The 11,025-nt window shown below is 43.8% G+C and overlaps 2 long non-coding RNA genes across 2 annotated transcripts in view; one reads left to right on the forward strand and one right to left on the reverse strand.

The window, feature by feature from the left end:
* Window positions 1–45: 45 nt before the first annotated feature.
* LOC116075295 overlaps window positions 46–11,025 on the reverse strand; it is a 24,982-nt gene continuing 14,002 nt past the window's right edge. The window contains exon 2 of the long non-coding RNA XR_004112513.1: window positions 46–330. This is a non-coding gene — a long non-coding RNA (uncharacterized LOC116075295). The remainder of the gene's footprint in view (window positions 331–11,025) is intronic.
* On the forward strand, window positions 231–920 carry LOC116075292. Its single transcript, XR_004112509.1, has 2 exons — window positions 231–409; window positions 678–920. It is a non-coding gene; the product is annotated as an uncharacterized LOC116075292 (long non-coding RNA).

Raw genomic sequence — 11,025 nt, forward strand, 5'->3', positions numbered from 1 at the left:
CACCCTATGGGTTCTATTCTCTCCAAACCCCCAAAATCCAGGCCCTTTTACAATGTGAATGTGCATGAACACTTTATTATCCAGAGGCCCAATGGCTCTCCATTCTCCCTCATCAATGTGTGGCTGACATCTCCTTCTCTCTTGGTCCCAGAAAAGGCTGTTTGCTGTTTCAATAGTGTGTAAGTCCATCGCTGTTAGCACAGATAGGCTGTCTCAGGAAGCCAACAGCAGGCACGCACGCACGCACGCCAGGGCGCGCACTCTCCCAGGCTTCCTGAAGGCTCGTACCGCCGCAGCACATACGTGGCGTCTTGTCAGCTCCTTACTCGGCTGTGAAAATTTTCCATTACACATCTTAGTCATCGAGTTTGTTCTCACTGTTTAAGAAACGAATTAAGACGCGGAAGCGGTAGGGTGACATCCACTTTTAGATGGATAAGAATCTTGTCTTCATTGGCAAAACCCACTGTCTCATTGAAAATACTCTGTGTGTGTGTGTGTGAGTGTGTGTGTGTGCATGTGTATATGTGTAGGTGTGTGCGCATGTGAGTATGTGTGCATGTGTGTGTGTTTTCACCGCCAATTAGCACCAGTTTTTAATTGTTTTGTATATGGCACACCTGGGGTATGGCCTGTGCACAACCTAGTATCAAAAGTCTGTTCACTTTATTCTGCAGGGAAGAGATGTTCCTTTATCAAATGGCTCTGCAAACGGAAGAAATAACAGCTCAAGTACACAAGTGGTGTTCGTCCAGATACTCAGGCTAAGCTGAGAAAACGTGTGGGTGTGATGAAAGTGAACCTGATGGGTATTCATAAGGAAGAAATTAACTTTGAAAGATCGTCTATTATGTGTCAAGGCCAAATCTCACTTATAGCATTTGTAGTATATTTATAATACATTATATCATATCATAGAATATTTGTTTCTTTTTTTTCCCTGTTGTTATTGGTATTATTTGCCACCACCACCAACATCATCATCAATTTCTAGATAGTTTCACCCTGTAGCTTAGGTTGGTCTGAAACTCATTATCCCATAGAAGAGTGCTCTCAAAAGTTGCCCTAGTCCTCCTGCCTCAGTCTCTTGAGGCTTAGCATGAAATTCAGAGGTGAGCCACTATGCTTGGATATTTACTTTTTACTTTTTTCTTTTTTGTTTAAAGACCCTTAAAAATGTATGTGGATGTTTTGCCTGCATGTCGGCGCACTACAAGCACACCTGGTGCCCATGGAGGCCAGAGGAAGGTATCCATGGAACTGGAGTTACAGATAGGTGTGAGCTGCCCTGTGGGTGCTGGGAATTGAACACAAGTTCTCTGCAAGAGCAGCTTGTGTGCTTCACAATGAGACCACTTTTCCAGCCTCTCAAATGCCATGTTTAAAATCTCCTTCCTTCCTTCCTTCCTTCCTTCCTTCCTTCCTTCCTTCCTTCTTTCCTTTCTCCCTTTTTTCCTTCATTCCTTTCTTCCTTCACCCCTTTCTTTCTTTGTTCCTTCCCTCCCTCTCTCTCTTTCCCTACCTTCCTTCCTTTCCTTCCTCCTTTCTTCCTTTCTTTCTTCCTTTCTTTCTTCCTTTTGTTGGCTGGCTTGGTACTCCCTATGTAGACTGGGCTATTCAGATCTACCTGCCTCTACCTCCCTCCTGAGTGCTGGGGTTAAAAGCTGGTACCACAGTACCCAGTGTTGAATGCTAACTTTTAACAAGTATGTATTATACACCCATAAATGCTTTTGCCATGTCCCTTAAGATCAGAGATGTGGGCAGAGTGGGTTGGCCTGGAGAGCAATTCCACACCCTCTTCTCTCTCTTCTTCTCCTGTCATGGAGATGGAGACATTTTCTTCATCTCAAAGGTGGGGTGGGGTGGGGGTAGGAGTGGGTGGGTGGGAATGAAATCAAAACTTTTCAGATTAAAAAGGGATATAGGGCTATACACATATTGTGCATAAATATGAGAATTTTAATAGGCTAGAAAGATGTGTAGAAAGGAATAAAAAGTATTTCTCATTTTAGTGCCTTGAAAGTGTCCCATTGTGACTCCTTACAGTACTTTCCAATGAGTCATGATAGACGAGGGTGGGTTTTTATCTTTCTTGTCATGTGCCAGACGACATTCTGCCTGCATTGCCCACACACACCAGTTCCCTCATCACAGGGCACTGTGCAAAAGCGCTGCCAGGACCGCAGCTTTAAGGATGAGCAAAGCAAGATCATCCAAGACCATCTCAAGGCGTCGGAGTCAAACCTACTCAGCCCACATCGTGGGTCAGGCCTGTGAGTCCAGCAGTGTTGAAGCAGAGGCAGGAGCATCTTAAGTTTTGAGGCCCGTTAAGGTGACCTAGTGAGACTCTCTTTCCCCCCCAGTACACCCTCATTTCTGGTTGCAGCAAGGTCCTGGGGATCTCTTTGTCACATCTCCCATCTCATAGAGAAGAGCACAGACTGGATATTTATAAATGCCTGAGATAGAAATGAAATCAGTGTAAAAAAAAAAAACCAATTTTTTTTATATTGCTGAGAACAAATATCCAGGAGAAATATGTACAGGCAGGAGTAGGAGATAATGATTCTATCCAATTCCTTAAGCAGTCAGCTTATTGAGGCTATGGTACACACACACACACACACACACACACACACACACCTTGCTTGCAAGCATTGACCATCTCTTCCTAATGAGGCAAGACCCTTGGTGGTGAGTGTGTGTGTGTGTGTGTGTGTGTGTGTGTGTATACCCAGGTGATTATTTAGGGGATTAATTGTAGATTTTGACCAACCAATCAAACTTCTATAGAATCCTCTCTTCTTAATTATGTTCCCAATCTTTAACCATGTGGTTTGAAAGTCTCCAGCTTTCCTTTCACTGCCTTCTCCCCAGCCCTCTCCCCTTGCTTTTTGCCTGCAGTTGGGACAGCATCACATACGTAGGCTCCTGTGAGCTCTCCCCACTGCCTGTCTTCCGTCACCATCTTCCACAATGAGCCTTGAGGGCTTCTAACACTGGACCTGGCCTTCGTCAGTGAGTCATGCCCACGAAAGAGCAGAGAGGATGCAGACCAGGCAGCTGAATGAATGGGGGTGGGAGGAGGTGATACAAGTTCCTGCAGGGCTTAGAAGGTTCTAAGGCCAGAGTCTGAGTTTAGAACCCGCCCCAGACATGCACCACGGAGACCACACTGATTAATCATATGCAGGAGTCACTGTGTCACCAGACACTGATGGACACTTTGAATTTTAATACATATATCTATTTCCATGTGATTTATTCCACTGAAAAATTTTCAATTGTAAATTCTTTTTCACTATATCCATTCAGTGTGTGTATGTGTGTGTGTGTATGTGTGCATGTGTGCCTGTGTGTGTGCCCGTGTATGCATGTGTGCGCATATGCATGTATATGCATATGTGCGTGTATGTGTGTGCATACATCTGTGCATACATGTATGCGTATGTGTGCATTGTGTGTGCCTGTGTGGGCATGTGTGTGTGTATGTGCATGAGTGTGCACACATGTGTGTGTATGTGGGCCTGTGTGTGCATATGTATGTGCATGTGCATACATGTGTATGCATGTGTACATGCCCTGGTCTGTGTGTGGAGGTCAGAGCACAACTTTGAGGGTGACTCTCTCCTTCCACCATGCAGGCCCAGGGGATTGAACTCCAGTCATCAGGTTTAGTGACAAGTGTCTTTACCTGCTAAGCTATCTTGCTAACCCTCTTTTTAAAACTAAAACTATTTGCATAATATGCAAACAATAAGTAAAAACATTAGATAGTTTAACATCCTGTGGGGAGGTGACAGTCTCAAAGGTGGCTCACCAGTACTTTGAGACTAGGAGACACTGGAACTGTGGGGAGAATTTTGGAATTAAAGACATGGATGAAATGTAAGGCGTTCCCCTTATTAAACGCATGTCTTGATATTTCTTGTCTATAAAATATAACACTTTCCTTTTGGCATACATTTTTGTGGGACTCGGAGATCCATCTGCTCATTTATTTATGCTTTCAGGCATGAACTATTTATTGTCCACTCTATGCTTTACACCAGCGGACCCAGAAGTGAATCTGAGTCTCTTTCTTCGCAGAGTGCCTACTCTACAGCAGAAGATGGATGCACAGGCAATATGCAAGAATTATGTACTAAGCAAAATACAAGAGGATCTAGGGTGGAGCTAGGGTAGAACCTCTGAGGCAGGATGGTCCCATCTGAGACAAGTAGGTGGTCATAAAATAGCTGGAGCTGAGAATGGACAAAGCAGAAAGCCAAGTTACGCGATACATCAGAATCCAGGGCTAGGAGCACTGGATGGGGAGGATGGTGGAGCCTTTGGATTGTGTTTTTGCTGTGATAAGGAGAGGAGGAAACGTGTTAAAAATGGTATGTCCACCTTCGAGGCCCCCAGAGACTTGGGCCACCACCCAAGGAGCATGCATGGGCTAGACCTAGGCCCCCTGTACATATGTGGTAGGTGTGCAGTTTGGTCTTCATTTCTGTCCCCCCAAAATTGGAATGGGGGGCTGCCCCTGACTCTGTTGCCTGCCTGTGGATCCTGTTCCCCTAATTGGGCCGCCTTGTCTGGCCTCAGTGGGAGAGGATGTGTCCAGTCCTTCAGTGACTTGATGTGCCAGGATGGGTTCTTACCCAGGAGGGGTCTCCCCACTTCTCAGAGGAGAAGCGGGGAGGGGCTGAGTAAGGGGGGACTGGGAAGAGAGACTCCAACTGGGGCTGAGATTGGGATGTGGAGTGAAAAGATAAATTAGTGTTAAACAAATCAAAAATAAGGAAAAAAAACTGGTGTGTACAATTAGTATTCAAAGAGCTACATACTTGGTGCCTGGCATTACCGTACACGATACCTGGCCTTTGGTGTAGTGGAAGTCAAGATATACAGAAGAGAAAGACTCAAGTTCTTGAGGGAATAGTCATATGATCAGTTGATATTTCCACAATTAATTAACTAATTACCACTAGATTAACTGATTAGCTAATAAAATAGTACTGCTTTTTGAAATGAAGTAGTAGTGTATGAAGTCCTTCTAAAACAGGAGCATACAACTGGTTATTTTTATTTTATCTTTATATATAAGTGAGAAAACTGGAGTACAGACAAGACATATCATTATTTCAAACTATCTCTCGACTCTCAAAGAAAGCTGGGTGAGATGTACTCATTTCTTTCATTGTTGGAATGCAGTTAATATGTAGATCAAACATTACTCCCGAGATGGACCACAAAGTCAGGGACTGCAGTGGTTCACGGGTTTAAATGTCCTCACTCATAACTTGGGATCGGAAGGGGTTTCTATCCTATAGAAAGACCATGAGGCTCCAAAGAGAAAGCACATGGCAAACTGGTTTTAATAGCTCATGTTGGGGCATGCGTCCCTTGAGGCTTAGGAATACTTGCAAGAGATCAAGGTTCACACTCTGGACTCTGTTCTGAAAGGAGGAGGGAGACTGTTGTAGGAAGTAAAGGTAGAGATGTTAATGTTAGGTCAATAGAGAACCTCTTGGGACACCAGTGGAGTGCTAAATGCTCATGACATGGTAGAGCTCTGGACTGGGAGGTGAGGATGGAGCAAACAATTTGATTGACTTGTGGGTCTTCATCCTAAGGATGGTGCTTCTGGGGATGCTATGATAAGAGACCATAGCCTTGGTAGCCGACACAATGAAAATTTCGTCTTACAACTCCAGAGCAGTGGTTCTCAACCTTCCTAATGCTGCGATCCTTTAATACAGCTCCTCATGTTGTGCTGACCCTCCACCATCAAATTATTTCATTGCTACTTCATAACTGTAATTTTGCTACCGTTATGAATTATAATCTAAATATCTGATATGCAGGATATTAAACATGTGGACCCCAAAGGGGTCATGGACCTACAGGTTGACAACCTCGGCTCCAGAGGGGTAGCCTTTCAAGATCATGGTGTCTATGGTCAAGGTCAAGTATTTTTCTTTCTCCTGGGTTCATGGATGGCCACTTGCTCTGCCTTCTCATATGGTCTTTCCTCAGTAGAGTGCTGTCTGTGTGATACATTCCTTTTAGGATATTACTAGTCACGCTGTGGAGGGCTCATCCAGATGAACTCATTTAAACTTAAAAAACACCATTCGAGTCCCATTTCTAAATATAGCCATCTTTTGAGGTATAAGGGTTTGGGACGCAGCAATGGATATTATGGAGGTGTAATCTGGCCTCTAGTAGAGAATGAAGCCATGATTCCGTCAATGCAAGGAGAGCCTGGGATATGTGGACCAGTAGATGATCCCGACTGTTAGATGGATAGACGCTTGAAGCCCCGCCCCCGAAGCCCCACCCAAGGCCCCACCCCCTAAGGCCTCACCCTTAAAGCCCCGCCCCAAGCCCCATAAGGAGAGCTACTGTGGTTCTCCCTTTAACCTTCATTGTCTACTTGATTGGCTTGAAAAACATCTAGCAGATTTTCTAAAGCACATTGTGTGTGTTGTGGTGTGTGTGTGTGTGAATGATAAGATTTCCAGAGACATGTCCTGCCTTTTCCCGCAGTCTGTCTTTTTTTCCCCGTTTCTTGCCCTTCAGGAAGTGAATAACTTTGTTCTCCATACCCTTGCTGCGTGATGGTCTGCCTAAATGCACGGGTCTCCCCATACGCGTGAACTGAACGCTCTGAGGCGCAAATTAAAGAGTTCCTCTCTTTAAGTCAATTTTCTCAGGTACTTGGTCACGGCAACGTCAAGTCTTATTAATGTAGGTGGAGAGAGGGTGAAAATGTAGAGGAAGGAGTTTGCTTTCCCCAGAGTCTTGGAGCTACACACAAAAGTATACAGAAGGAAGAAGTAAGAGAGACCCAGATTTTTTCCACTAAAGCCTCTTTCTGGGTTCCCCCGGGACTGAGCCTACTTATAGCTCCTTAGTTTTCCCATCTGGTAAGTGGGAAAAACCAAACGCAGGATTTTATGGCTCCCCACGGGACACACTCCTATGTTACTTTCTTGCAGAGACCTGTACAAATTCAGATTTGGTTAGTTCCTCTCATAATAACAACAACGACAAAAAGCCCTTCTATACTGGATTAACAAACTTACATTTTCCAGGTATCAGAAAGCCACGGTTTGGGGCTGAGGTATTCACTCATTTATGATCTGAGATTATTCTAAAAAGGCTTTGCAGCTTTGTCTAATTGGGTAATTGGGATGTTGCCAGATGAAATTCAACTTGTATTTTTTTTTTTTTAAACGCTTTGAAGAACCGGTTGCCATGGCACTGCTCTGCCGACAAGATCCCTCACTGGCTGCCACAAAGCAGCAATAATGGGCTTCTGTTTATTGTGAGTTTCAGGTTACCCCACCTGAAGACCCTTCAGGGAGGAAGCCGGGTGTGGGAACCCTTATGAATTACTGGAGTCCTGACTCAGCTGTCGAGGGGATTTATCTTAGCCAATATGGTGGATTGTCACTGGAAGGGTGGGAGGGCTTAGGACGAGCCCAGCTGCTCTGCAGGGACTTCCCAGAACACTTCACTCCTAGCCGTTAAGGAAGAAACCAATGTGCGCCTGCCACAATATAAACTTGTAATTGCTTTAGGATATGAATATGAGTCCTTTCATATCTGTGGGAGTATAGGTGTCTGGAAGGACAAAGTGGTTTTAAGAAGTGGCGGGGTCTTAAAAGTTAATATAAATGTGACAGTGTTACTATTGTACATCTGAGCTATCCTTTGTTCTAAATTGATCCTCCCCCTCTTCCCCCCAGTGGACACGATCCTTCCCATCATCCTTCAGCCTCCTCTACTCCAGTGTTTATTGTAAGAATATGAAACATCTCTCCCAGATTCAGTGTTTTGGCTTCATTAAAAGTTTTTTTTTTTTTCCTGATTCCTCTTCAGTCATGTCAATATTTACCTTGGACAATGCTTTGTATCCTTTTATTTATAATTCCAGAATTCTCCAAGACAAACTGATTATTCGTGACTCGCTGGCCTCGGTTACAGTTTAAACATAGCTCAGGTTGACTCTGAGGTATTCAAGCCTCCCGAGCGACTTCCTCTATTTCTCTTCATAGATCTCCTGTCCGTACAGTTCCATAATCTTTTCACACCTCCTGTTCTTTCTCATCACTCATGTCTTCCAAGAATGTCTTTTTTTTTTTTCCTGCTGGAATCTTAACTTGCAAACACTTTCTTTTAAAATTTCCAGGGTCTCCTTTCTCACTGGTGATGTTTTTAACTTGGGGTTCTGTATACACATTCTGAACACTTCCACTGTTTCCCAACATTTTTTAAAGATTTATTTATTTATCTTATGTATATGAATACACTGTAGCTGTCTTCAGACACACCAGAAGAAGGCATCCAGTCTCATTACAAATGGCTGTGATTTGTGGTTGCTAACCATGTGGTTGCTGGGAATTGAACTCAGGACCTCTGGAAGAGCACTCCCCCTCTCTCTCCAGCCCATGATGGTCTGTTTGAATTGCCCTAGAATCAGGAGCAGTGAGGGATTGTCTACATTGGGTTGGCCTGTGGGCTTGTTGGTAGGAGATTGTCTAAGTTGAGTGTGGTGGTTTCAATATTCTAGGCCTGTGGGGGATGGTACTATTGGGAGGTGTGGCCTTGTTGGAGTGGGTGTGCCACTCACTGGTAGGCAGGCATTGGGGTCTCCCAGTGCTCAAGCTCTGCCCGTTGTGGAAGAGGTTCCCTCCTGTCTGCCTTTGGATGAAGAGAAGCACCCTCAGTCCCTTCTCCAGCACCAAGTCTGCCTGCATGATGCCATGTTTCCCACCATGTTGATGATCATGGACTGAACCTCTCTGAACCTGTAAGCCAGCCCCAGTCAAATGTTTGCCTTTATGAGAGTTGTCTTGGTCATGGTGTCTCATCACAGTAGCTAAGACATTGAATTACCTGATGTGGGAAGAGCTAGCCCACTATGGGCTGCACCATTCCCTAGGGAGAGGGTCCTCAATTGTGTAGAAGTGGAGAAGAGACAGAGCCCAGAAAGCAAGCATGCATTTCCCCTCTCCCCGTTCTTGACGGAGGGTGTGGTGCAACTTGCTGCTTTGACTTCCTGGCAGTGATGGGCTGTAGCCTGGAATTATGATCTAAAATCAACCCTCTCTCATGTTGGCTGCTTTTGTCGGAGCATTTCATTGCAGAAATGAAACTCAAGACTGTTTCTCTGTGAAGGGCTGATCCCTGGTGCAAAAGAGAGGTGGCCCTTGGACCTGCTACTGGGAGGCATAGCTCAACCTTCCCAGTGTGTAGAAGTCCTAAGATGCTAAACAGACATGAGAAGCTGCAGTGTGTCTCTTCTGAGAGGCCCATTCAGATCCAGGAAGCCTTCCTTAATCACAAAAGGTTTTACCAACTGGTGTTCCTCTTTTCGTTCCCCACGTGTCCCTTAAGGTTACAAATCGTTTTATATTCCCTACGTATTTTAGATATGTTATTGCATTTGCTGTTTATAACAGCATTATTTGGGAGACCCGAGGGATTCCAGTGACCACTTTAAGATCAAGAGGTGAGTTCAACAGGAAACATTTATGCTCCTGAGTTATTTATATTAATAAATGATTAGGCTTTATGGAAGTCTTTCTATTTCTTTGAAACTCTGGGCTACTTCTCAGTTTGTGGACATTGCCTGTGCTGTTTCTTTTGTGTTAAAAATTCAATTTCCTCTTTGGACCAATCCATTTTTAAAACATCTCTTGTCTACTTTAAAAAAAAAAAATCAGATTCAGTTTCACTTTTTGCAGACATTGTCTCTGGTTCCCAGAAATTTGGGTGAGGATTTCTTTCTTTCTTCTTTGTAATACCCTTAAGATTATATATATATAATTTATATAATTTATTAGTGTCTATTATTTGATACTAAGACAGTTATCTTATTTTTGATCTTTTCTCCTTCTATCCTGCATTTTTGTGTAATATATGACATAGTATTATTATATGATACATATTATATACTATATATTTGCAATTGCATGCATTCGTGTGTGTGTGTGTGTGTAGGTGTGTGTGTATGTGTGTGTATGTGTGTGTGTATGTGTGTGTATGTGTGTATATATGTGTGTGTGTATGTGTGTGTATGTGTGTGTGTATATATGTGTGTATGTATGTGTGTGTTTGTGTGTGTGTGTGTGTGTGTGTATGTGTTTTGTTTTTCGAGACAGGGTTTCTCTGTGTAGCCTTGGCTGTCCTGGAACTCACTCTGTAGAGCAGGCTGGCCTCAAACTCAGAAATCCACCTGCCTCTGCCTCCCAAGTGCTGGGATTAAAGGCATGTGCCACCACCGCCCAGCTAGCATATGTGTGTGTGTGTGTGTGTGTGTGTGTGTGTGTGTGTGTGTGTTACATTTCTGTCCTTGCATCCCTAGTATCTGCTTCTGGGAAGTTGCTGTACCCATTGCATGCTACACTTTACATTTCCAAGTTTAAGAACTGAAGCACCCCTTTATGACCATGCCTGTCTCTGTTCACATTTCTATTATTCACTAGCATTGATAGTTCTGTGACAAAACTCAGTGGGAAACTAAATAGCGTGGTGTTTTCATGAGTTTTGTTCTTTCATGGGCTTGCTTTCCTTTGTAGCTCTTCATATGTGTTTGTATTCTTATCACTATTTGTTGCATGTAGTTAATCATGTGTGGAGCAAACAGCTCATGCTTGGTTTATTTGTCACAAGTTCAGTGTCGTACAACAACAGACTCACAGATGTGTCTTGCTTTACATCTGAGGTACCTAATCTTCAGAGAAGGCTGATAGGCTCCTGGAGATTTTTCATGTACATGCACATGCCCATGTCCTGAGAGGAAACATGTGTTGGGGTTGGGAAAGATGCCTGTGATCTCATATAATTTACCAAATCTCCTGAACCTGTAGACCCAGACCTCAAAGTGAACCTGACTGTGCTTTGTGCTAAGACCTGGTCAATAAAGGCCTTCAGATTCTCTCTGCAGACAGCTGTCTGTCCCAGTAGCTGGCTGGGAAAGCAAAAGAAGTCAGACAAATCTTTTTTTTTTTTTTTTTTTTTTTT

The sequence above is a fragment of the Mastomys coucha genome, unplaced genomic scaffold (genome assembly GCF_008632895.1).
Source record: "Mastomys coucha isolate ucsf_1 unplaced genomic scaffold, UCSF_Mcou_1 pScaffold3, whole genome shotgun sequence".
Lineage (NCBI taxonomy): Eukaryota > Metazoa > Chordata > Mammalia > Rodentia > Muridae > Mastomys > Mastomys coucha.